Source organism: Sinocyclocheilus anshuiensis, unplaced genomic scaffold (assembly GCF_001515605.1).
Source record: "Sinocyclocheilus anshuiensis isolate Anshui unplaced genomic scaffold, SAMN03320099.WGS_v1.1 scaffold997, whole genome shotgun sequence".
Taxonomy (NCBI): domain Eukaryota; kingdom Metazoa; phylum Chordata; class Actinopteri; order Cypriniformes; family Cyprinidae; genus Sinocyclocheilus; species Sinocyclocheilus anshuiensis.
Window position 1 is genome coordinate 2,391,230 of NW_015555715.1, and position 6,668 is coordinate 2,397,897.

The 6,668-nt window shown below is 39.6% G+C and overlaps 1 protein-coding gene across 1 annotated transcript in view; it reads right to left on the bottom strand.

Annotated features, from left to right (window-relative positions):
• Positions 1 to 6,668, bottom strand: part of LOC107672222 (multiple epidermal growth factor-like domains protein 11) — a 151,542-nt gene that overhangs the window by 115,281 nt on the left and 29,593 nt on the right. Inside the window, exon 2 of the mRNA XM_016465313.1 lies at positions 2,874 to 3,006. The gene's annotated coding sequence lies outside the window, so the exon portion shown is untranslated. The remainder of the gene's footprint in view (positions 1 to 2,873; positions 3,007 to 6,668) is intronic.

Below are 6,668 nucleotides of genomic sequence, written 5' to 3' on the forward strand. Positions count from 1 at the left end.
TCAGTATCGGCTGCAAAAATCCTGATCGGAGCATCCCTACAGATTACTTTTATGCGGGCTTTTGAGGGCGGGAGCGGGACAAAAATGAATGTCGCGGGCGGGAGCGGGCCCAGATAAGATATTTTTCTGCGGGAGCGGGCGGGCAGGTCTCTAGATCAAGGTCCAGAAACGTAGCAAGGAGATCGGTAAAATAATCCATGTGACATCAGGGGTTCAACCGTAGTTTTACGAAGCTACGAGAATACTTTTTGTATGCAAAGAAAACAAAAATAATGACTTTATTCAACAATTCGTCTCCTCCGCGTCACCCATTTTGGAGAGTATCCACTGAACGTAAACAGCGTATGCTATTCTGTGTCAGCTGCGCCACGCGGATACGTTGTTTTCATTCAAATCAAAGCATAAACATGGCGCGTGGCACAGCTGATATATTCAGTGGATACTCTCCAAAATGGGTGACGCGGAGGAGACGAATTGTTGAATAAAGTCGTTATTTTTGTTTCTGTCTATGGGAGGGTCAGAGAGTTCTCAAAATTCATAAAAAATATCTTAATTTGTTTTCCAAAGATGAACGGAGGTCTTACAGATTTAGAATGACATGAGGGTGAGTAATTAATGACAGAATTTTTTGGACAATTTTGGGTGAACTAACCCGTTAATAATCTCAAAATGTCCAAATATTGTGTGATTCATTCATCTGGTCGATACACCAGTCTTTATGCACATTATACTCACGCATACTTGTGTTACTGTGTATGTTCTGTAACACTTAGCACAGGATATTAGTCCCATGACAGTGATGAAGGACTCTTTAAGACCACACAGGGTGAACCGTTTGTTTAAACTGTCAAGATATTTCATTAGACACATGATGGGAGATGAGGATGTGTGTGATGAATTGACATGACAGAGACAGATGTAGAAGGGTACGTGAATGACACACTGCTCAAGCATGGGCCAGCGAAGCGTGAAAGCACTGATTATGTTAAACGGCAGGGGGTATCGCAGAAGGACACCAGAACAACAGTTTGCTTGAGTCTAGGCAACTCTTATGTATCTGATCAGAAAAGAAGCACTATTACAACCACTAACATCCTGGTAAGGCATAAGTGAGTGTGTTTGTGACATTTTTATGATTTTGAGCTTTGTTTGGACTCTATACCTGATCTGTTAACCTTGTTAATGATTTGCATGACGTGTCTAATAAAATTGGCTTCACTCACTTGCCAATCTGAGACCATTGAAAGGTCTTCACAGGTCATTCTCGCGTGAGAGAAAATCAATATTGATTTAACTTCCACACTATATAATAGTTCATTCAAAGGCAGAGACTGAAGTCATGTTCATTTCTGTAAAAAGGTTAATTTACAGTCACCCTTTGAAGGCTTCATATCATTCCTTACAGCTGTAAGATATCTCTATTAGAGTAAAGCTGTTATGATGTTCTGCTCAGATGTACAAACAGCTGTTTCCAATGACAGCTTGGAAGTTAAAATGATGCACACTGGTTTCATTTGCATTCCTAGGTAGGTGGATATTTTTGCATGCTTGTATAGACTTTGAAATGTACAATAACGTAAAAGATGTAAAATCTTTATGAATCTTCTGATGATTGGTCAGAATCGTAATTGATAGAACCTTTACAAGGGTACCGCAGAACTGATTTCAACACTGAGACACAACCTATAGCAGGAAACTTCAGGAACTTTGTCTAAGACCTCTATTAGCAATTTATTCATAAATAAAATCCAAAAACACTGTTAGTGTTACAGTCATTTACTCACCTCTGTTACAATGGTTCTGGAAAGTCTAAAAAAAACGCCTGTATATACATGAATTCAATTAATCAAAAGTCACAGTAAATACAATTATAATGTTAGTAATATTAGAATTCTGATCTTTTGAAATTTCTGTTCATCTATGAATCTTGAAAAAAAACCTGTATTATGGCTTCGATAAAAATACTAAGCAGTTTTCAACTGTGATAATAACAAGACAAGTTTTTGAACACCAAATTAGCATATTAGAATGATTTTTGAAGGACTGTGTGACACTGAATACTGGAGTAATGGCTGCTTAAATTTTGCATTCTACATTGCCATTACAAGAGTTAATTACATTTTAAAATATATTAAAACAGAAAGCACTTTCTTTAAATTGTAATAATATGTCACAATATTACAGTTGTTTTTACTGTAGTTTTGATAAATGCAGCATCTGCGAGCATAAGAGACTTGCATAAAATATCTTACCGACCTCAAACTTTTGAGCAGTAGTATATGTTGAAACTAAATTTAAAAGTTAGATGAGGTAGAAATAGCTCTTCAAAGTAGGAGCAAAAACCAATTGCAGGTTACCATTTTTACAGTGAGTAGCTGTGATTTGTCCTGCTAACCTTTTAACACAGGCCAATTTTAAAGCATGACATTTATTGACAACACTAAGTGACATCCAAATTATAGAAGTAAATGTAGAATGTCTGCTATAAACATACATAGATGGCAAAAGCAATAAAGTTTTAAGGCATGATCAGACCACTTCTTCTGTAATTAATTCCATGTATTATGAATCACTGATTTGCACCGCAAGATCACTTAGCCTTTAATCAAAATGCATCTGCGGCTCTCTGTTATCCCCATAGACTTGCGGTGGTTCTCGAGCATGAAAAAGATTATACATTTGCCATGGCTTTAAGTAGGAGTACCATAATGAGGCATCTGACATCAAATTATTCTGTGCTTCCTCTTGAAGTGCAGGTGACTCTAATGAACACTGATTTCTAAGAATTAAAGCTGCGTGGCTCCGACTGGTATAATGGTGATTGCGAACGAGGAGAGACAGGAGCAAAGGCGATGGATCCTGGTAGGACTCACCTCAGACCAAGGCCTGCAATCCCTGGAGATGTCTGCTGTGGAAGATCACTGCTTGCCTGAACCAGACAACCAGACACAGAAGAGCAGGAGACCAGACAGACCGATAATCAGACTCAAAGCAAAGAGAGGGCACCTGGGTATTGAGAAAGAGAGAGAAGAAACAGTTGTTCAGCTTTAGAACAAGAAAAGAGAATAAAAGATTGGGGAAAAGGGACACTCAGGAAAGAGACTCAAGCATTAGGAGATCCCCAATGCAACAGCTGCTAAATCCCCGATTTTAAATCTAAACCGCACCTTCAGTTTGGAGGGGATGAAATATTGGGCTTATTCACCTCCTGCTAACACACAAGGGTGAGAGCTTACATTACCTTAAGAGCATGGAGTGTCAAAGCCTCTCATCGCCCCACAAGCGCCACAAGAGCATTCTCAACAATAGCAAAGGAGATCAAGCTATTCATGGCCATTAACGACACAATGACAAGTACCGCCGTGCCAACAGCTCGGGTCTAACTAGGGGCCTCGTATTCCTCAGCCTCATTACGCGGATCTTCATTATGCCTGCGTTAGGCCATGGGTCATCTATGTCGGGTTCAGGAAAAAATGAGAAAAACAACACTGAGGGTGCAAACAAAAGATTCCGTTTCCTCACTGTGATCGAGATTCATTATTTATTCTCCTTCAGACTCAGAAGAGGCCGGGGCAGAAAGCCGCAGGCGAGGACACGGAGTGGAACAAGAGCAGGAAGATGAGCTGGAAGCACACTGGAGGGGACATGCTGTTTGGAAGTGACTTCTTCCACCGATGTTCTGTCTACAAGCTGAAAAGTTCCGCGGTCAGCCTCTAAAGCTACTGGGTCTTGTTTGTCTGTCTAAGTAGTCCGTGGAGCATCACTGAGACACAAGATACTAAGATGTGATGGCGGTGCAGTAATCCACGACTCCGTATCGCTGCTCGTGTTCTGTTGGATTTACATAAGATGTGTTCCTTAGAATCCCAAGGGGAAATTCTATGAACAAATGATGCTCTGAATTCTTCTGTTTATTAGTGGCAACAAGCCTAAGTGTGCAAAATGGGATTGCATATATTACCCCAATGAGGCCCTCAGGGTGGAATGTATAGGCACATCACTGGACTCATTACAGAACATAATGAAGTGTGTAATTGAAAGCTAACTGAATGAAAGGTGAGTTAGACTGAACTGAAAGTGGAATTTCCATTTGAAAGAAGCTAACTCTATAAATAATAAAACTGAACACTGTAGAACTGAACACTGTAGTATGACTGTATCTTGCTATCACAAAGCCACTCACATAGATTTACATTTTCAGCATCACAGTGTTGAATAAGTGTAATGGCTGGATTCGATTTTTAAATGACCCAAAATGGTAGTGTAGGTTATCAGCCAATATTATATACAGTTTTTAATTTATCGTATCAGCCAACATTCGATTTTGATGTTCTGGTGCCTTGTAGTTTTTAGTATTTAATTTTTATTTAGACAAAACTGTATCAAATTTTAATACCAGCCATTTATCATAATCCACCATAACATGAAAACAATTAATCGGCTGAACGGTACTGAAATGTTAATATCAAGCATCTCTACTATTAGTGAGGTAGTATTTGTTTAAAACATTACATCACACTTCAAGATTAATCTTTGAATAAAACCTATCAGACAAACAGCTTAGTGTTACTGAAATGACAAAATGCATTAGGCTCTGTTCTGCTGCCATGTATTTCAATGGTCGTAGTATTACATGACAACCATGAGACTAATGGGTAACTAAAAGTATTTCACCCAAGACCGTGATACTGAAATATGAAGCCATACCATTTTACTTCTCATTAATGAGTCTGTGCACATAGAACAATAAACTAAAACTCAGATCAATATGGTGGGCCACAATGTGTATTTGTTGTCTGCCTGGCATTCACAATAAGAACAACATGTTTCATTGTCTCCATTTCACACACTAAAGATCCTCTTCATAAAACTAAAACTCCCTTTTGGCTTCATTTATCCTGCTGCACTTATTTTTGGCTTTGGGATACAACAATGCAGTAGTCTTCATAGACATTGTGGTGTGTAAATAATGAAAAGTGCCAGGTGATACTGCTCTGTGTCCAGACTCTTGAGAGAAAAAGGATCCTTTAAAATACTCAAACCAACTCTGTATTCCCACCTTGTCAACCAAAGAAGACATTGACATGATTCAGGACATGCACGTATTAGAGCTCAATGCAATTAACCGACCAATTCCCTGATCCCCTGCATCTGAGCCCCTCTGTGAGTGATGTTATGGGTCTGCTGGCAGCTCTCTCAACGATACGGTAAAATCAACCCATCCACTCAGACAGGAGTCATGACCACATCTTAAGTTTATGTCAGCATGTCACCATGCTATGGTTATATATTTCTGTCCTCATTTAAGAGAAGCTACTGACCATTTGCATATAATCATTTAGAGACTGAAGGGGTTGCTGACGTTGGAGTGAAGACGCAGATTAGAACCGCTGACATGATACTTTCCGTGAGAATTTCAGTAATGACTGATTTCATTTACAGCACAATGTTCTACTGTACTATACACTAGGGATGTAACGATTAACTGCGAGCCGGTTGAAAATCGATTCAAATATGTGACGATTCAAATCGGTTGAGATGCTAAACAAATCGCGATTCATTTAGGGGTCGGAGTTTATATGAATGTATGTCTGAGGGGAACTTACTGTCTTTAGAAAAGTTTAGATGGTATTTTTTCTTTTCATCTTGCCTCTGTATAATGCATATTAAAGTTCGTAAGTTCAGCGCTGCTTTGTTTACAGCGGAAACCAGGAAACGGTTTAAGCGCCACCTGCTGGCAGAGAGTGAATCTGCATCTCATTCAGCTTTGCTGTTTCATGCAGATATTTTTATTTATAGTTTCACAAAATTGAAGTCAAACCATTCTGTTTTTGCTTCAAATTTCGAAACTATACAATCTAATTTAGTTTAAAAACTGCTCATGTTGCATGTATCCGCACGAGATCACGCATCCGGCTTCGCTACCGCTCGGACGTTCTTGCTTACTGCTCTGCGCTTTGCTCCCTATTTCTGTACTTTTCTTTGATTTTTCTAAGATTTTTACTTCAGCAGATCAGCACAGTGCTCAAACAACATATTTTTGGCACAAACACTAAAACAAAAAACTCTCTGGGACTGGAATAATACCACGAAAAAGAAGACCTTTGCCTCCCACTGCCAGCAGCTTACATTCCGGAGAAGGGAAAACACAGCTGCCCACATTCAAACAGAAGAGAAAGAAAATGCCTCCTGTTGAATCTACTTGCTGCATGAACTACTGCAAACGTCTACAAAGGATTGCGGTTCTTGAAACAAAGTTACTTGCTGGACTTCCAAAACAGGCAGAACACTCAGCAGACCATCGTCACGGACACCCTCAGCATACAGCCGGTGAGTTCCATGAATCTAGTGAATCTCAACAGTTTATACCAAGTGTAGAGGAACAAGCCGAAACTGATTGTCACATAAATCGATGGCACAAACAGGGAGCGAGACCCAAAGGCAGTAGAGACATCAGATTGTCACGAGTTTCTCGTATTGATCTAATTTAGTTTAAAAACTGCTCATGTTGCATGTATCCGCACGAGATCACGCATCCGGCTTCGCTACCGCTCGGACGTTCTTGCTTACTGCTCTGCGCTTTGCTCCCTATTTCTGTACTTTTCTTTGATTTTTCTAAGATTGTTACTTCAGCAGATCAGCACAGTGCTCAAACAACATATTTTTGG